The sequence below is a fragment of the Mustela nivalis genome (genome assembly GCF_964662115.1).
Source record: "Mustela nivalis genome assembly, chromosome: 1".
Classification (NCBI taxonomy): Eukaryota; Metazoa; Chordata; class Mammalia; order Carnivora; family Mustelidae; genus Mustela; species Mustela nivalis.
This window is the reverse complement of record NC_139020.1, coordinates 124,672,552-124,693,803: the sequence shown is the minus strand read 5'-3', so window position 1 is coordinate 124,693,803 and position 21,252 is coordinate 124,672,552. Positions and strand designations below refer to the sequence as shown.

General features: G+C 42.0%; 1 long non-coding RNA gene across 4 annotated transcripts in view; it reads right to left on the bottom strand.

The window, feature by feature from the left end:
* LOC309844358 overlaps nt 1–21,252 on the bottom strand; it is a 178,234-nt gene that overhangs the window by 140,903 nt on the left and 16,079 nt on the right. For all 4 annotated transcript variants that reach the window (XR_014300630.1, XR_014300631.1, XR_014300632.1 and 1 more), the window contains exon 2: nt 13,243–13,415. This is a non-coding gene — a long non-coding RNA (uncharacterized lncRNA). The remainder of the gene's footprint in view (nt 1–13,242; nt 13,416–21,252) is intronic.

Here is a 21,252-nt window from a genome sequence, read left to right as displayed (position 1 = left end):
CCTAGAGCCTCTGTTCTGCTTACCTTTTCTAGGGCTATTGGTAAAAATGTAAGGCAGTGATTTCCAGGCTGTGGTCCCTGGACCAGCAGCATCAGCATCATCTGGGAACTTGTGAGAGATACAGATCTTCAGGCCTCAGCCCAGACCTACTGAATCAAAAAACTCTGGGAATGGAGTCCAATAGCTTCTGTTTAACAAGCCCTCCAGGAGATTTTGATGTGCCTTCAAGTTTGAGAGCCACTGATTCTTAACCCCGGCTGCACATTAGTATCACCTTGGGAAATTTTTCTTAAAAAACTGATGGCAGGGTTCTATCCTCCCGCCCCAGAGAGACTGATCTAATAGGCTTGGGGTGAAGCCAGTGCACTGATACGTTCTAATAGATCTCCAGATGATTCGGAATTGCAGGTTGAGGATTTGATCTTAGGCTCTGATTTCTTACTCTGGTGATAGCAACAACTTCAGAGAAGAGCTTTTGGCTCCAAGTCTTTCCTTTCAATTATTCTCTGCCCCTTCCTTCCTACCCTCACAAGCCCCACCCAGGGATTTATCTCTAATCCAGCTACCAAACTATATTACACATCAGAACCACCCAGAGGGATTGCTAAAAACAGTCTGCTGGGCCCCAACCTTAGAGTTTCTGATTCAGTAGGCCTGGGGCAAGTCCCAAGAATTTGCCTTTCTAGCCAGGTTCTCCAGTAATGCTGAACTCTCCAGTCACTCTGGCCTTGGTGAGAAGGGAAAATTTTTTACATAAACTTACCCTGAAGGACCTCCAGCCTCTTACAGATCCCCCAGCCTATTACATGGAGTCCCCTGCTCCTGACCAGAAGGCACTTCAGGGTCTTAGACCAGAGTGCAGCCTTAGGGTACAGCCTGCAGAGCTTAATTCTCATAAACTCTCTGTGCCTCAATACCTTATCATAAAAAGGGAGATAATGTAGGACATACCTGAAGGGGTTGCTATGAGGATTACACGCATTGATACATAGATGATGCATGCATAAAGAGTGCCTATAGTAAGTCCTCAAAAATATTATAATTAGTTACAAACCTAAAGTTATAATGAGTTGTAACTTCTAAGTTGTCAAAATTACAGGTAAAAATAATTCTTTTTAATTATTGTAGAGTATAGACACTGATGCCTGGGGTTCCATGCAAACAGAGGAATCAAAAGGACACACACCTTGCCATCCATACTCAGAATTATTTGTCCCACCCTGCTCAAAAATGAAGGGGTTGTTAATGGACTGCTGTGAGTCTGCAAAGGGGTTCTCTCTAGAGAGACTCCACCTACCAGTCACACCAAGTACAGCAGCATCTCTTGGAAGCAAATGAAGGGAGCCTCTAAATGAGCTGAAGAACATTTGCTACAGTTCTAAAGTAAATATGCTTAAAATTATTCTATGATTTCCTACCATCTTAAGAAAAAAAGACAAGCTGTTTATCATTACCTAATGGGTCCTGGCCCCTTTCCAGCTTCTCATCCCATAAAAAACCACTTGGACTTTTCTAAAAACACCCTGCCCCATGGAGTCACAGTGCCTTTGCCCCTGCTCTTTCTTCTGCCTGGGTGTCCCTCCCCTTCCTTGCACTCCCTGCATATAAATTCACTATTTCATATTTCTTCTTTCATGTTCCCTCAAAGTCAATGTACCCTAAAACCTTCCTGGTCCACCATCCCCACTTCCCCCTAGAAAGAGCTGATCATCCCCTTCCCTGTGTCACCTCCCGACCCTATACAATACACTTTGTGCCAATAAGTGTCTGGGCAGCCACCATTTATTCACAGCCTCTCTCCACTGCTAGACTATGAACCAAACCAAAGAAGTAACCATGTTCTTCTGATCATCCATGACCCCCACACCAAGCACAATCACTAGCCCACATTAGGGGCTTCATTATTGAGTGGCTATATGAAATATACAGCCAATTCTATATAAACTGAAGTCAGTTCTTGGATAGTCAAAGACACCAAGAGAGAAGGGATCAGAAGTGGTGCAGAAAGAGGAAAGGGAATGACTACCTGAGAGGACCTCCTCCCTCCCCACCAAATAAGAGGAGCATGGGACATAGAGCTGGTAACTGCTCATCAACAGGAAATGTCAAGCTATCTATCTGTATTAGTTAGGGCAGTGGTTCTCCAACATTTGGGACTTCTCTACACTCTTAAAAGTTATGGACAACCCCAAAGTGTTTTTATATAAGTGGATTACATCTTTCCATATTTACCATTAGAAAGTAAAATGGAGAAGTCTTTTAATGTTTGGGGGATGAGTAAGATAGCAAAGGACTAGAAGTCCTAAATATGGTCCAGTTCCAGGAGTTCAGTTAGATAGTTATCGAACATTCTGAACATCTACAAACTCAATAGGAGATTGAAGAATAGAAGAGCAGCAGTTCTAGGAATAGAAAAGCGACCACTTTCTGGAAGGTAGGATGTGTGGAGAAGTGAATCCGAGGCAACATATGGGAAGATAGATGGCGGGGGGAGGGGCCAGCTCCCAGCAAATGAGAGAGCAGTGGAGCGCAAAATCAGAACTTTTAGAAGTCTGTTCCACTGAGGGATGTCACTCCAGAGGCTAAGGAGGGGGTGGAGCCCTCACAGGGACAGTGTAGTCTCAGGACCTGGGGGGGTCACAAAAAGACTGGGGGTGTCTGAGTGTGGCAGAGCTCCCAAGTATCAGGAGCTGGCTACAGAGACAGAGCTGAGGAGGGGCTTTCAGCTCAGGCTTACCTTAAACCATGATTCAAGGCACAGTTAGGCCACTACTCTTCAGGCAGGGACTCCACAAGTGGCAGATCTGGGAGACCCCCCTCTTTCTCCTCTGGGAGGAGCAGCGTGGGAACACTCAGCAGGAATCTGCTGGGTTTGGAGACTCCAAACAGGGCTGTGCACCAGAGATAGAAACACTCAGTCACAGGTTGGGTGAGCATGGAGCGCAGCTGGAAAATAAGGAGATAGGAGGGATTGATGGTTTTTCTCTAAGGGCACACTAAGGAGTGGGGCCCCAAGCTCTCAGCTCCTCCAGGCCAGAGACTGGGAGGCCACCATCTTCGTTCCCATCCTCCAAAGCGATACAGAAAGCGTTCATGAACAAAAGCTCCTGAGAGTGAACCCAAGCAGATTGCTTAGCCTGGCCCCTGGCAAGGATGGTGCAATTCTGCCTCAGGCAAAGACATTTGAGAATCATGGCAATGGGCCCCTTCCCAGAAGATCAGCAAGAACATCCAGCCAAGACCAAGTTTACTGATCAATGAGAACTGTGGAACTCCAGAGCTAGGGGACTACAACACAGAATTCATGGCTCTTTTCCCATGATTCTTTAGTCTTTCAAAGTTAAATTTTTTAAATTTTATTTTTTCTTATTCTCTTTTAAATTTTTCCTCTTTTCTGTTTTAATTTTTAAACTATTTTATCTTATCAATACCTTCTTTAAAAATTTTTTTAATTTTCATTGTTATAGTTTCATATCCTATCCCTTCATTGTATTTAACTTTATTTTTTGTATACATATAGGTTTTTCTTTCTTTAAAATTTTGGGATGCAGTTTCTTCTAGTAGATCAAAATATACCCTAAATCTAGCACCTGGCTTTGTTCTAGTCTCCAGCCTGATCCAGATGGGGTGGCTGGATTATGGAAATTGGGGAGGGTGTGTTCTGCGGTGAGTGCTGTAAATCATGTGGGACTGATGGCTCACAGACCTGTACCCCTGAAGCAAATAATAATTGTACATTAATAAAATTAAATAAGAAGTCTTTTAATATTTCTTCATTAACTTGTTTAAAAATAAAAAACATGTAAACAGATAATTTTTTTAAAAACTATATTTTCAAAAAGAACTTTTATTGAGAAAAGTGGCACTGATTTTTTTTTCACTCTTGCAAACCTCTTTAAATATCTGGCTTATATTAGTATATCAGCTTCTGCATTTAATCTGTTATGATACTGCTCATCATGTAGCCTTTGGAAAATTTAGTTATATGCTTATAAAAGAATGAGAGTGAAAAAGCAATACTTTTATGAAGTAGTTCTGATCTTGTGAGCCTCATGAAAGAGTTTCAGAGATCTCCTGCCGCCCTCCCCACCCCGCAACCCATGGATTCTGGGACTGCACTTTGAGAACCGCTGAATTACGATATAGGTCACCTGTGGCTGCAGAGAATGAAATACCAGTGACTTAGAAAAGATAAACATATACTTCTATACTGCCTAAACTTCCAGATATAAGCAGTCCCCATCAGTCATGGCATTTTTTCTGGTTACTCTCCCATTCCTTGTACACATGGCCCCAGTGGCTACCCAGTACCACCTCTACAATCCAGCCAACAAGGAGGGAAGGGCGTGCTTTGTTCCTTTTGAGTGCATGTCCCAGAATGCATATATCACTTCCCCTTACATCCCATTGGCCCGACCTTGGACAAAAAGCCTATTACTGAGCTGCACAGAAGACTGGGAAATATTTCTAATCTCATTGGCCATATGTTCTATCACTATAGGTGAAGGTGAGAATAGATATGGGGATAATTTTTTTAAAGATTTTATTTATTTGACAGAGAGATCACAAGTAGGCAGAAAGGCAGGCAGAGAGAGTTGGGGAAGCAAGCTCTCCACTGAGCAGAGAGCTCAATATGGGGCTCAATGCCAGGACCCTGAGACCATGACCTGAGCAGAAGGCAGAGGCTTAACCCATTGAGCCACCCAGGCACCCTATGGGGATAATTCTTAGTCTCTGCTACATTGACCTTTCTCCCTGGGCTCTGCTGGGCACAGTCCCAGAAAGGAGCTTGGACAAGCCAGGGCTTACTTCACCTGGGCCTAGAAGTTCAAGGGAGCTGGTCCTGACAATGAGCAGCTCTATCTCTTTGCCTGCACATCTGCCTCACAAAAATAGGACTAACAGAAAACAAGGAGGTCTCAAAGTACGTAGGCCCTCAGACAAGAAGTAGGAGCTCACATCAAGAGCAACAGATGGGAGCTACAAATCAGTCACAATGGAAACTTGCCAGTTAAGAGGAAAGCCCCATGCCTCATCTATAAATGAGGCTCTGGTTAGGATAAAGGCCAAAATCATCAACATGGCTCACAAGGCCCTGTATGATCTCAAACCCTCACCCCAAAATTCATCCCCAGCTACAGTTCATGCCAGTCTATCCATTACCCTCCACATTTTGATCATGTTTCACTCTCCAGTTTGAAGACTATAACTCAGTCCTTGTCTAAGGGTCTTTGCATGTGCTGTTCCATCTCCTGGAATATTCTTTTCCCCCCTAGTGCTTGGCCCATACACGCTCATTCTTCATTCAGGTTTGTGGAATAAACAAAGACCAACTGAATGAGAATAAGCAAAGGCTACTTATTCAGAGCTTGCTATCAAGGGAGTCAGCCATGATCACTTGAGTTTTGGCAGACTCAAAGGCAGGCAAAGGAGTGGGAAAGTTTTATAATGCAAAAAAAGAAGGTTCCAGGTGCACCCTGACTAGAAGCTGTTGGTATGAGAAAACTTAGGTGGAATAACTAGAAGTGGAGTATCCTATGTGATTGGTTAAGGATACATATTTGGCTTTCTGATTGATCCTAAGGTGGAAATAAGGTTGGAAATTAGGGAAACTATTAGTTGTTAATCAAGTCCTTGCCTGGGGTTGTTGTTTGGCTTTCCTGGTCTGGTTGCTAGAGATGGTGGTTTTTCTATAGCTTGACTTACAGATAGCAGGCTGGCTGCCTAGCTTGGTTGTTGTAGATGATGGGTTAGGTATTTGCTGCAGATTGTGGGTCAGAGTTCTATTTTACATTTGGTCTGACCATTGTCCATTGGGATATCCAGTCTCTTGGGTCTCAACTCAGCATTTTTTTCCTAGAAGCCCTCCCCAATTCTACCAGGGTAGGTCCAACTGTAATAAGCTCCTGCAGCTCCCAAAACCCCTCTTTGCTAACTCTCAACAAATTTTTAATTACTTGCCCAATAGGCTATAAGTTTCACAAGGCGATCCTTCTGAAACATTTTATTTATTTTTTTAATATAATTTTTTATTTTTTATAAACATATATTTTTATCCCCAGGGGTACAGGTCTGTACAGGTTTACACACTTCACAGCACTCACCAAAGCACATACCCTCCCCAATGTCCATAATCCCACCCCCTTCTCCCAAACCCCCTCCCCCCAGCAACCCTCAGTTTGTTTTGTGAGATTAAGAGTCACTTATGGTTTGTCTCCCTCCCAATCCCATTTTCTTTCATTTATTCTTCTCGTACCCACTTAAGCCCCCATGTTGCATCACCACTTCCTCATATCAGGGAGATCATATGATAGTTGTCTTTCTCCGCTTGACTTATTTTGCTAAGCATGATACGCTCTAGTTCCATCCATGTTGTCGCAAATGGCAAGATTTCATTTCTTTTGATGGCTGCATAGTATTCCATTGTGTATATATACACCACATCTTCTTGATCCATTCATCTGTTGATGGACATCTAGGTTCTTTTATTTTTTTTTTATCCATTCCTCTATGCTCACCACCGAAGTGCTTAGCCTATAGTAGAGGCTCAATAAAAAATTATTATATGGATGGATGAGTGAATGGTTAGATGGATATCAGACCTTTGCAGAGCTGAGAGCAGTGTTCTGGTGCTTCACAACTGGCAAATTTCCAGGATCCTCTGCAAACAGCTGAAGGCATGAGTTCCATATTAGTTCTGCACCATGAGCCATTATGGCATTCCAACAGAGTCACCCACCAGGCAAAATAAGGTCCCATTCCAGATAAAACCACCAAAGGTGTGAGCTGTTTCAAAGATACTCAGTTCTCCAACCATGGGTCCAATTGGTCTGGGACCTAACATCTACCTTGGGGTCTCTATCCTAGACTATGTTTCTTCTTAAGCAGGGACCACTGACAATATCCTACAAAATATTCTGTTGGGTCCTGGTGCTGTCCATTTAGTGAGAAGATTACCCGTCTTGAAGTTCTAGCATAAACCTGCCAGCTGTAACGTATCTTACTGGTCTGACCCAGTGGTGACCCATTGTGCTCTGTGTATGGGCTGTTTTCTTTTATTTTCCATCCTCTGAAGATTGTCAGAATTCTGCCTGTCTAAGCAATAAATCCATCTTTTCAGGGATCAATTGCTGTGGCTGGCTGCAATGCCTGGAAATCCAATTAACTGAAAAATAAATAAAAAATGAAAAATACACTGAAGCTGTGGCATAAATCAGCTAGAAAATGTTCTGCACATTAAAATAAACAAGGAGAAATTTCAACTTCATTTGTCTTCTTTTCCTTTTTTTAAACCGTGTTATTGATAAATTTAGCCTTGGTTCCAATTTTGTCTTAGCCACGATTTGCTCAAGTATAGATCTGTTGGGATGGCTATCTCTGTTCTAATTATACCCTGCAGGCACTCTCCTTAGAGAAGCCAACTCGGCTAGGATTACCTTGGTGCCATATGTAAAACTTTAGGCCCTCTCTCCCTTCATCTTTTTACACCACATGTGTTCTTAAAGGGGGCATAAATCTGCTCTAACGTCTCATGGGAAATATGAGTTATTTTGGCTTCCTGGGACATTTTGAAAAGGACAAAGTTTTCATCAGTTGGCTGAGTGAAAGGCCTTATGCCTCACTGCTACTGGGTCGCTAGGTTGGAACCATGACACACAGAGCCCATGAGCACTAGACTGCCTTTCTGGTGTGCTCATGGCAATGAACTTCACTCCCAACTGCATCCCCAGGCTTCCTGTCAGTGCCCTGGAAAGGAAAGGGCCCTACTGAGGTCCAAGGAAACGGGCAAATGGCAGAGGCCATCTGGGCGTCACAGAGGGATATGGCCACTTGAACTCCCCTCTGTAACCAGAAAACATATTCATTTCCTGTGGGTATCACTGTAGAAGACAATCAGAGGTTGAGATCCTTATTCACCATCATGACTAGGGTCCAATGTGGGAGGCTTCTGCCACTCACTCACCTTGAGATCTCAGATAGTCATAAGCTGCTCTGGATGTTTCCTTGTGGGTACAATGAGCAGACTGAAATAGAGATTCCCAAGGTCCTTTTAGGTCCCATTGTCCATGATTCTATGTTTGGCGAATAAAAGCACATTTTTTATTTAGGGAACATTTGGTGAAATATAAACTAGCTCTTAAGTCCTTCCTTTTTTCCTGATACCTTTCCCATGTCGTCATTGAATTTGTCGTCTCTGGGTTACAAGCATTACACAGACAACAAGCATTGGTCAGGTGATGTTACCATGGAAAACAAGAAAACAAGAAGTCGACTGTGTCTCAACACTTCTCATCAGGAAAGCAAAATGACATAACATTGCTTCCCCAAAAAGCATACTTTCACTTTATCCTACCTCTAAATGCTCCCTGGATAAAACAAACGATATCAACAAATGTGAGAGGAATCCTCTCCTGGGCTTCAAAATGTGGCCCTTTTCAAATTTAGATCACAAATTTTCTGTTATCCTTAAGTGGTTATTGATTTGGTTTTACTAAAAAAAAAAAAAAAAAAAAAAGGTATTTTATTTTCTAAATTTGTTTCAAAATTCCGCTTACCCAAAAATCAAACCAAAAGGAGACAGGACAACAAAAAGCGATAATCATTGGAGACATAGTCATGACTACCTAGAGGTAGTCCTGTGATCATAAAACTACTTTGCTGCCAGAAAGAATAGATAACACACAGGGCTTAGGGTCTCTCCTTCAGCCAAGCTGGAGAGTTCAGACTTGTACAAGGAAATTACTGGAAAACAATCTCAATACAACAGAGGGATAAATTTACCCTCTTATTCCCAAGCCTGATCACTATAGTATTTATTTATTTACTCTACAAATATTTCTTGGACACTAACTCTATGTTAGGTACTGTGCTTGGCTAAAGGAAAACAGCAGTGAACACCACAGTTAAAACCTGATTTCTCTCTCTTTTTTTTTTAAGATTTTATTTATTTATTTGACAGAAAGAGAGCACAAGTAAGCAGAGCAGCAGGCATAGGGAGAAAGAGAAGCAGGCTCTCTGCTGAGCAGGGAGCTGGTTGTGGGGCTCGATCCGAGGATCCTGGCATCATGACTTGAGCCAAAGGAAGCCACTTAACCAACTGAGCCACCCAGGCACGCCAAACTGCCTTTTTTTTTTTTTTAAGATTTTATTTATTTGACAGACAAATCACAAGGAGGCAGAGAGAGAGAGAGAGAGGTTGGGGGGGGGGGAGCAGGCTCCCGGCTGAGCAAGAGAGCTCCACGTGGGGCTTGATCTCAGGACCCTGAGATCATGACCCGAGCTGAAGGCAGAGACATTAACCCACTGAGCCACCCAGGCATCCCCACCAAACTGCCTTCTTGAAGTTTACAGAGGGCGATGCATATATCCAGGGGTTATGAAAAACAATGGGTCAATTTCAGGGGAAACAATCACTTATTTAGCATAGTGGACACAATTGTTCTTTTGTTAACCTGTGGCTGCGTTTTTCTAGTGGTGTTGGCATCAAAAAGGCAGCAGGAGCCTGAGGCTCTTATCTTTCCAATCTCTCTTTCTTCTCCAAGGCAGGTAGTTACAAGTACCAAATAAGTTTCTATTCTCACTATGGGGTTTTTTGGTTTAAAACTGTTTATTGATCAATAAAAAAGTAGAAAATCACAGAGTCATTGCCTGGGGAAACTGTACTAGTAATTTTACAGCAGGCTAGATAGTAAGGAAAGATTACAAATGTTAGTAGGCAGGAGACCCAACTCCTGCTGAAAACAAGTCAATTCTGACAAAAATCCAACCACCTTACTGACCTTGGAGAGCCTGCACAAGGTCAATGGCGGAGTGAATATGATCCTACTGGTCCTGTTCCCAGTATGTTTACTAGCTCTAGAAAAAAGTGGACAGACATCATATGTACTCCCATATGCTTAAAAGTAATAAACACTGTAAATAACAGACTCAAGTCCTCAAAGGAATGCAAAAGAGAACATACATAGAATTTAGAACAACATTTTAAAATAGATTTTAAAGTTAATTTTTAAAATAGGACTGTCACTGGGACATATTGTTGCCACTGTAACTATTTATATTAATAACTCTGAGTCACCCAACGAGTCTTTGTAAGCTCAGAGAGTATACTGGCAGTATTCATTCATTCTTTCAGTCATCCCTCCTTCCATCTGCTCAACATGGACTACTGTGGGTGTGAGCGTCCAGAGCTTCCACAAGAATACCATTGCCCTAGTTCTTATTCCCAACAATGATCCTAACCTTGGCTCCTTCCAGGAGAACGTTCATTCCAACCTACTCAGTACCTTCCCTTCCACGCACTGGCCTTACTTCTTTAACTTCTCTATACCATAACCCAGATATCCCTAAAATTACTGGAGTCAAATATTTCCAACGTTCTCTGTCTGCTTGCATCCTCACCTACTTCTCCTTCCTCCACAGCTTCATGGGTCACCAACTTTATTCTCTTATATCCACCTTCAACTCCTCTGTTGTCTACTGAATGATTCTCAGACTTGATTTCTTCTATTGGCCTTCTTTAACAGAGGGACAACAGTGTGTTATCTTAAATAGCATCAGGAAAAAGTACCTTTTCAAGAAGTCTCCATGTTTGGGGTCTAAACAGTCATCCAAAACCACAGATTTGTTTATAAGGATCCCTGGAGGATGGTGAAGAGGTAAGTGAAATATTGCCTGCCGATTGTCTCAACAGAGAGGGACACCACCCATTTCCAGGTGAGCTGTCACTTTCATGTTCATGGCAAGGCTCTTGGTCTTCAATCCTGAAACCCAGAAGGTGGGTATCACCTGTCAGCTCTGACCATATCCCATCAGGAGCAGCCAACTGAAGAGAGAGGGCAAAGCTGTTATCATTATTGAATATCTCAGCTTAAAGTGGTTTCTCATTTTCCAGAAAAGGTAAGTTCTTGATGGAATGGCACCCTGGATGGGTAAAATTTGATGGTAAAGAAAAGAATAGGAGAGGCTCACAGCACAGGGTCCTCTCTATTGCAGCCGTGCCAGGTCAGGCAGCACCATTGAGAGTCCTGGCAGATGGGTAGAGCTTAGGGACACTCCACCACTCCAGTAACAGGCACTAAAGGATTGCAGAAGCAGAAAAAAAAAAAAAAAATGAGAGCCTCGTAGCAAAAGGCATGTTCTCCACCTTTCACTTTGGTCAAAGGGAGACTAGGTTGTATCATGGGAGAGCAGCAAAGCCACAGAATCGGGGACCTCCTTCCCTAACAGGAGATTTTACAGTATGGGAGCAGCAAGGTAACTGAAGGTTTTCCCTTTTGTCATTGGGTATCATGGAACTAGAGGGTATTATGCTAAATGAAATAAATCAATCAGAGAAAGACAGATATCATATGATTTCACTCACATGTGTTATTTAAGAAACAAAACAGGATCATAGGGGATGGGAGGGGAAAAGAAAATAAGATGAAATCAGACAGGGAGACAAACCATAAGAGACTCTTAATTATAAGAAACAAACTGAGGTTTGCTGGAGGGAAGGGGTGTAGGGGGAGGGGGTAACTGGGTGATGGGCATTAAGGAGGGCACTTGATGTAATGAGCACTGGGTGTTATATGCACCTGATGAATCGCTGAACTCTACCTCTGAATCTAATAATACACTATATATTAGTTAATTGAATTTAAATAAAATGAATTTTTTAATAATTGCAAAAATTTTTTAAAAAGAGCTGTAGTGTCTAGCTTTGGCTCCATATCTAGAATCCATAGGGGCGAGGACTTCAGCTTGATCCTAAAGACTCAAACATAAGGGATGTATTCAAGGAGAGAACTAAGGACCCTGTACAGTAAGTCCTACGCTGAGAAAAGAGAGAAAGAAGTTGCAGTTTGGCTCTGAGAATAATAGATTGCAGTAAGAAATGATATACTCAATGGTCCTCAATTCCAGGTTTAGGGGCCTATAGCAAGACCTAGAGCAGCAGTGACAAAATTCAGCATCCTATGAGTCTGAAGTGGAAAGAGACTATAGGGAATACATCCATGCCTGAGGTTCTCCCAGGGACCCCAAGAGGCTTTTGTGAGGGTTGTGGCAGAGAGCCAGAGTGAGAATGTTGACTTATGGCCGTCACCACAGGTGGGGCCAAGATACATGGAGGAGGGCTGCCAGGCAAAGACAATCCAGGCAAAGAGCCCCAGTTTTTCAGCTCAGTGTATCTTTTCACACAGTCATTAGAGATGGCCCTGGCTGGAATGGTGGAGAAGTCCTCCCAAAAGGAAGTTTGTGACGCGTGAGTTTTCCCTACATACACAGGCCCTCACTTCATACACACCCCCACCTCCTCACACGGATGTAGCAAAGGATGGCATCATCACTCCCACCATGGCTTCTTTGCCTACAGCTACTGTTGATGAACTCTGGTCAAAGAACAAAAGGCCAAGAGACCTGTTGAGTCATATGGATATACAAAAGACCCATATGACTGAGTTGATCTGATATAGTTAATTAAGAAAAACATCAAACATAAAACTCCATCAGACTCATTTTCCATACAATTCTGGCCTGAATGGCACAAGCCCAGGGCTGAAGTCAGCAACACAGTTCTCCATCTTCCTCTGAAAGGTGAAAAGATCACCTGTACCTTCCACTTAACCCCACTGACCCTCCATAACTCCAACTACAATAAGGAGAAACTAGGGACACCTGAGTGACTCAGTTGGTTAAACATCTGCCTTTGGCTTGGGTCATGATCTTGGGGTCCTGGGACTGAGTCCTGTGTTTGGTTCCCTGCTCAGTGGGAATCCTGCTTCTCCCTCTCCCTCTGCCTCTCCTTCAACTGGTTCTCTCTTTCTCTCTCTCTCCCATGCTCCCTTTTATTTATTTATCTTAAATTTATCTTTATTTTATTTATCTTTATTTTATTTATTTCTCTCTCTCAAATAAAGAAATAAAATCTTCAAAAGAAAAAAAAAAAAGAAAGAGGAGAAGGAGAAGAAACTAGTACCTGTGAATGACAGAGGGGTTTCAAGGACTGACAGCATTCCCCAAATTAGTAGAGGATTAGAGGAGTAAGCATTTTCTGAATCCCAAGTATTTATTACAGTAGGCTTTACCCTTTTTATTTTTTATTTTTTAAAGATTTTGTTTATTTGAGAGAGAGAGCATGAGCAGCAGGAGGAGCAAAGGGAGCAGAAGAACCACAGGGCTTGATTCTAGGACCCTGGGATCATGACCTGAGCCAAAGGCAGACCCTGAACTGATTGAGCCACCCAGGCACCCACGACTTACCGTTTTTAGACCTAGAAGTGTTCCTTCCTCTTTACAGATCCTAGGAGATTGATGCTCAGAGCAGGAAGGTGACCGCGCACAGCCAGTGAGTGGAAGTCTCAGAACGAGCAGCTGGATATCCTGATGCATGTCTTCTGCAATTCAGCTGGGACAACTGGATTGACCAGGTGGATCTGGGGGCAAAAAGCAAGCATGATCTGGTTCATTTATGGTGCCTGAAGAATGCAGCCTGCCAGATAAATGCATCCTTTCAGAGCCCTCTGGACTTCGGCTTTCCTATCCTTTCTGGTACGGGAGCTTCTTCAGATGGGCCAATGCCATTTCTGTGGCCTTTTTTTCCCCAAAGGAATAACCAGTCCTTTCTTCTAATTTCTACTTAATAATGTTGCAGTAGTGAACTTCTTCCTCCAGTATCTCCTCATTAAAGTAATGCTGGGTTGGTTCAGAGAAAAGCTGACTAGAGGTCCTCACCTTTGTAGCCGAGCCCTGGTCTCTAATTGGGATCTCCTCAGCAGCCTCCCTGTTGCCAATGGCAGGAAGACTTCTTCAGCTTGGTTATGAATTCTGATTTTTCTGCCTTAAGTCTTGAGGACTCCCTACAAATAAAATTTTAATATAATTGGTTTCAGTGCATCTAGGAGCCTTTTAATTACCCTCTGAAAGATGCTTAGGCAACAGCTTGCTATTAGATTAAACAGTGTCAGCATCTGTATTGTAAACACGAACAGGTTTGCTACATTTTGCAAACCAACATTTGCCTTCTATTATTTTTCTCTCTGAGGAGACACTTTTGAGGGGTACGGCTCCAATCCAACAAAGCGGACACCATGCCAATGGGAACACCATCTTTTCTCCTTACTTCCCTCAACGTTGGGTCCTGGCTATTTCAGACGCCTTCATAAAGCCGTGGGGCACCTTGCAATCATTCAGGAGCAGATTACACAGCAGGCCAGCTCCACGGGTAGGCCCTCCTTGGCTCTGGCCTCACATGCCCGGCCATTTCACTGCTCATTAGCCCCTTTTCCAGAGAGTGAGCAGAGAAAACAAGAGATGAAATTCAAACCCATCCGTTTGCCTCCTATTAGCTGCTCTAGTTAAAAGTTTAGTGGAGGAGCAGGCTGGAATAATTGATATAAAGTTCGAGGAGTGTCTCTGAATCTCATTTGTTTAAGCTCTTCCTTCCTCCCGAATCACCCACAGGACACAATGTCCTGGCCGCAGGACTGGAATCCTGGCAAGTGGGCAAGGAAGGAAAATAGACATCAGACTTTCTAACAAGTCCAAAACTGCATGTTATCTCATACAACCTTTCTGAGTTTTGTAATTAAATTAAGGGGAAAAAAACAAACAAACAAATTATCCTATGCCTAGTAAAAACCAAAATGACTGCTTCTTTCTTTGTCTATTCCATTTATAGAAACCTTACTACAGAGAAATTCACACTTTCAGAAATAATAAATCTTAATAATACCATCAGGAAAACGGACTCTTAATGATAAAGAATTTACACAAGATACTAAGCAAACATTGCAGCAAGTTAATCTAGGCTTAAATAAACAATTAATAGTGATCATGTAAGATAAGCCCCTTGAAAAGAAGAAATAGAAGTTTGAGCTTTTCAAAAGGAATATTTACCTGTGGATAGAGAGAAATACTTATTAAATTTAAAGAAATAAACAAGCATTATCTTCCTCTAAACAAAAATATTGTTGTCTCATACTTTATATTTGTTGGTTTATTCTGAACAGTATTTTAATATTTCATCCAAAAATTCTTTTCCCTCTAAGTGTGTGGTTTTTCTCTATTATATCCAAGTGTATACCCAAACCTGAAAGGTTTTACAGAAGGACTACATCTCTAATCTTTGAATGACATGATAGCATACATGATTTAGTGAAATTCAGTTTATTATCAAATTTGCAAGAATATATCCAAAGCACACAATGAGGTCTCCCTACACATATGATATAGACTCTACTTCCTACATCATTTTATCCAAAATTCAAGGACACAATACCCATAGAGCATGGAGAAATTGAGGGACTGAACTGGAATAGAAGTCAGCTAGGTTCTAGCCCTGCCTCAACACACACCGGCTGTGGAAACTTGGGCCAACTACTTCCCTCCCTGGGTCTCAAGGTGTCCTCTAACTCAACAGTTTTGTGTTCTAGGAGTGAAGATCTGATCTGATCAGATCAGATTAGAATCAAGCCCCAAGGAGTTATGGAAGTGCAAATTCAAAGTTCAACTTAGGATATATATGATACTACATGACAGGTTCAGGGCTGGAAACCTCTAATTAACTGGAAATGATGAGGGGGAGGAGTAGCTAGGGCACTCTCAGTCCAGACTCTGAAGCTCAGCACTGGTATTTTATTAATTTTACTTCTCACCTAGATATAATCAGGTTCTCAAAACTCTTTGGCAAGTGGGGAGGGAGGATTTATAAACCATAATGCCAATCTATTAACCTACCAATGGGAATAGATATTTATAGTGACTGAAATACTCCTCATAACTAGAGTGACTGCTCCTGTTATTAAGGTAACTAGAGCCTTGAACCAGTCATCAAAATATTACCCAGTGAGTACAGAATTAGTTAGAGCTGAGCTGCTGCTGGGAGAGGAAGGAACCATATATGGAACTCCTAAGGTCAGCTGAAAGAAAGTGTTCTTAACCAAGGGTCTCTGGTCTAGGCCTGGGGTTCAAGGGATCTGTGACGACAGTGCTGAAACAGAATGCAAAACTAGAGAGGAATGGGGCCATGTGCATTTTTCTCAGAGTGTCCATAGCGTTCATCAGCTCCTTCACATGGCCCATGATCCCTAAATGTTCATGGACTGTTGGGAAACAGAAGAATAGATGCAAGATGGACAGAGAGGAGTCTGAAGCAGCTCTGAGGAGTCTGAAATCAGGAGCCAGATCTGAGTGGCAGGGTGAGGATTCTCAAGGAAGGGTCAGGGCAGGAAGGATGGGTCAAGCAGAGGTCTGACCCAAGCCAAGTGGGTTGCCCCCGCACTGACTCCAGGGACCCCACAAGAAACCTCCAACAAGTGTAAAGCTACAAGTCCTGCCATATCACAAGGATGGGACTCCTATATATCCTGCTGAACAGTGCAGCCAATTCTACAGGATTACTTATAAAAGATACAAGGCATCATGCTGGGTCCCATTCACCCCAACTTCAGTCTAGCTCATGCCAACCCCCTCTGACCAATCGCTGGCCCTCTATCCCCTGTCTTTTGTCTTCCTCTAAATCCATCCTCTGATTTCTCTGTAGACAAAATGGAACACCTCGGGATGACCAAGGACACCAGTGGAACACACAAGTATGACCTCTCACGAAAGCTTTTGTCAGAGTAGATGGTTGACTCATTGAGCCAAGGTGCACTCACAAATGCAAATTTTAATTAATTAAAATTAAATAAAATTAAAAATTAACTTCTTCAACCTCACAAGCCACATGTAAAATGCTCAATAGCCACATGCACTTAGTAACTACTGTTGTTGGACAACACATGTCTAGGATATTTCCATCATCACAGAAGGTTCTTTTCTATAGAACCCAGCACTAAACTCTATGACACAAACAGTAATCCCAATAATGATTCAGAGAAGGGTAGAGCATGAAGTGGGCAGAAATAGCTAAAATGCTTCAGGGAGGAAAATGGACTTACACCGAGCCTCAAGATGAGATGAAACCACTGGTAGGGATATTTGATCGGAAGCATGGTAAGAACAGAGGTGAGAATGAAGAGAAGAAATGGGCACAGGCCTGACTGGAGTCTGATGCATGTTCATGGTGAATATATACTACAGGGATGAGGGAATGAGTGAATGATAGGAGACAAGGTAAGTAGGCAGGCTGGAGGCAGATTGCATAGGCACTGCTGTACCTGGCACCATGAGTTAGGCCTGACAATAATAGCTACCAACCCTGGCTGCCACTTACTTAATGCTCACTGTATTTCAAGCTTCATATCAAGAGATTTATATAAATTATTAAATATAAATCATTAAATTTACTCCTTACAATACCAAGAGGTAAGTACTTTTAACTCTTGTGATGAGAATGACAAAACTGATGTTAGGGGAGTTTAGGTAACTAACACCATGAATAAGCAGCTTGGAAATGGGGGGCTGTGATTCACCCCCAGTGCTGCTGTTTCTAGTACTTTCACCCTATACTTGCATGCCTCTGCCTGTCCTCCAAACATCTTTCTATTTAATTAAGAAGGGTTTTGCCTTCACACTTTGCCATGCATGTCAAGTTTCTAAGGTATTGCTTCTGGAAATCACTTTATCATTTTCTGACACTAAGGGGAAAACTCTGTCAACACGGCCCCATCCAGGTCCTTAATAGTTTACACCATGTGACATCTGCCAGAGGAGGAACAGGATAGAAGGAGTTTGGAAATGACAACACTTGGTCCTGTGGTGTGGATAAGAAGCATCTAGACAAAAAGGCTGGTGTATTCAAGGTCTTACCAACTTTTCAGTTGATGTTTAGGCCAAAAGTCATTTCCCTGACTCCGGAGCTCCATCCCTCATCTATCAGGGATACAGGGCAGGATTCCTGGCTCCCCAGGCTCTGGCCACCTTTGTGGCCCCTCTCATCATCTCTCATTCCCCTGAAAAACTTGCTTGCTTACCTTTGTGTAGGTTTGGGTTTTGGAGTTTGCATATATGGACTCTTTCCCCACTTAACTATGACTACCATTTTTTCTGGCTGCTCCAGGGGCTGATGGGGCCTTGGATGTGACTGTAGGTTGGAGTAAAATGTTTCCCACAAGAGAAAGAGAAGTTAACATGCTTTTCCATGCCTCTGTACTTTTTCTATAGAAATAGAATACTTCATTAAGTTAACAAAGCATAACAATTCATCTCAGATTATTATAGATAAAAATTGATTACAGCATTTAGAGCAAGATTTAAAGAAATGCATATACCTCATTCCTACTGTTAGTGGTCATCATTCACTGTTTAATCTGATCTTGGCACTCACAGCTTAAACTCGAATTCACCCTGTGTCTTTCCTTAGAGTTTAAATCCTCTTCAAGTTTGACACTGGCTTTTTTTTCTTCTTCAGGGTATTAGAGATTTTGGCACCAAAAATATTCCACATGGTGTCTCTCCAGCTTTTCCCAATTTTAGCTACCTTCACACAGCTTATCAGTAAGAAAGTGCCCACTGCAGTCAGCATTCTAATCAACTGTCTTGCCGTCTAATCATTCTGTTCTTCTCCTGAGATGATGACCTTTCACTCCACACCATTTGCCAAAAGTCAAGAAGAGAAATTAGAGTCAAGCCACGTAGTATACATGATGCAGAACACACACACGTGCACACACAGTAGCTTTCCTCCTTCTTTTCACATGAGATAATTTGACACAAAGGGGAAGGCCTTCTTCAATCAGCTCTTCTGTCCGTGGTAGTCAACTGTTTATTTTCTTACTTGATTGTTTCTTCTTTTTTTTCCTAAGGTTTTATTTATTTATTTGAGAGAGAGAGAGAGCCACAAGCAAGGGGAGCAGCAGGCAGAGGGAGTGAGAGAAGCAAACTCCCCACTGAACTGGAAGCCTGATGCAAGGCTCAATCCCAGGACCCCAAGATCACAACCTGAGCCAAAGGCAGAAGTTTAACTGCCTGAGTCACCTAGGTGTCCCTGGTTGTTTCTTTAATAAGGGCTAAAGACCTCCCAACTCAATTCATAATCCTCCTTCTACCTACACAATATTTCAACAGAATATAATATTTTTAAGTCAAGATTGAGAAAAGTTTTTCTACAATATCTTATTTTAGTAGGTTGTCAGATATAAGGGTAAAACATCCTATTCCTATGTACAAAAATAGAATTCAAATTTGTACATTATGGGAATCAGTTCTTTCTGGGTTCTAGGAGGAAAGCTGCTCTTATAACAGAATCAAAATCACAGGGAATGCCAAATGCCGACTGATAAATTTGAGGATTACTGGAGCTGGGAAATCATCATTTTGTATCCATTAGGGCAAAGATTGGTTCGAGCAAGAATCATCAATGGTTGCTAAATCTGGAGGGGATCACTAATGGGGAGCAGAATATCAACATCGTCTTAAGGGGTCTCCTTAAAGGCGGGTGAACAAAATTAGCATTACCAAAAAGAGGCAATCAGACTATATGTGCCTCCAGATGTAGTACTAGCCGAAGGTGATGCCTGGAATGTATAACCTGAACCTAACTGTCAGGAAACATCAGAGAAACTCAAAATGAAAACATTTTTTTTTTAAGTACTGAATTTTTCAAAAATACCAATGTCTTCAAGAGAGAAGGAGGCAAGCCATTAAAGACTCTTAACTCTAGAAAGCAAACTGAGGGCTGCTGGAAGGGAGTTGGGTAGGGGGATGGGGTAACTGGGTCATGGGCACTAAGGAGGGCACATGATGTAATGGGCACTAGGTGTTATATGCAACTGATGCATATTCTAAATTCTACCTCTGAAACTAATACTACACTCTCTATGAACTAACTTGAATTTAAGTAAAATTTTGAAGAAAAAAAAAAAACCAATGTCTTCAAAGCAAAAGAAAGGCTATAGAAATGTTCCAAGTTAAAAGTGACTTAAAAGCATTGTAATAGGGCGCCTGGGTGGCTCAGTGGGTTAAGCCGCTGCCTTCGGCTCAGGTCATGATCTCAGGGTCCTAGGATCGAGTCCCGCATCGGGCTCTCTGCTCAGCAGGGAGCCTGCTTCCCTCTCTCTCTCTCTCTCTCTGCCTGCCTCTCCATCTACTTGTGATTTCTCTCTGTCAAATAAATAAATAAAATCTTTAAAAAAAAAAAAAGCATTGTAATAACTAAATGTAATGCTTGATCCTAGACTGAACCCATTACTGAAAGGGGGAAAAGTGCTATAAAGAACATTATTGGGTCAACCGAAAAAAATTGGAACATAGAAGCCAGATTAGCTCCTTGTACTGTGAATTGTATTGTAATGTAAATCAATTGTGTTGTGGCCCAAGGGGCTATTTTTAGTCTTAGGAAATATACACTGAGGTGTTTAGAGGTGAAGGCAATGAGGTATACAATGTCATTTAAATCATTCAGGAAAAAATTATATGCATGTATGTATGTGTTAGGGCACAAGCACACACAAATGATAAAACAAATCCAACAAGATGTTAACAATACGTGAATATGGGGAAAGAGTACATGTTCTATGTTCTATTCTTGTTCTTGCAACTGTACTATATGTTTAAAATTATTCCCAAATAAAGAGTTAACAACCACACACTCATACACATGCACATGGAAATTTGTGAAGGAAAATTTCAGGAAGGAGGACCAACCATCTCTATCCTAATGCCCTCCCTGGAAAGACACCCTTCTCCATTTATCCCAGCCCCTCACTCCTCTAGGAGAGATGACTTCTTAGAGCATCACAATTGCTTCCAGTGGTAGTTTGCTCTTCCCACCTGCCTTGGCTCAAACATTAATAGGAATTTTTCTCTTGGTCCAGCTGAGATAAAGGTGAAAAAAGTTTTTCAATTATTGTCTTTAAAAAATTTTAGGGAAAAGAAACAAAAGGAATAGAAAATGTAAGTATAAATCCAGGTGAGTTACAGGCAGATTTCTCATCCTTGAATTACCAAATCACTTGACAAAAATTGGCCAGCACCATTTATTGCACTCACCTAAATTCACCATACCCCTTACTTACTCGACTTACCCAAAGTTAATGTGCCTTCATCTATTTTTCTCGGCAAAGAGATTCACTAGTGGCCATGTGACCTTATGGCCAGTGCCATCAGCCTGGAATTCTCCTTGCCTCATACAAATGACCTCTCCTTCCATAAATAGTTGGAGTGCTCACTAGTAATTAGAAATGAGGTGTAGCTCTTCATTCCCTGTCCTCAAAACCTCAGTAGGTATCTCAATGTCTTAATGTAATGTAATGTAATGTAATGTAAGTTGGTGGGAGTTTCACCCCAACCCATGAATTCTGCAAGAATGAACTGTTAAGTTTGATTGATTAT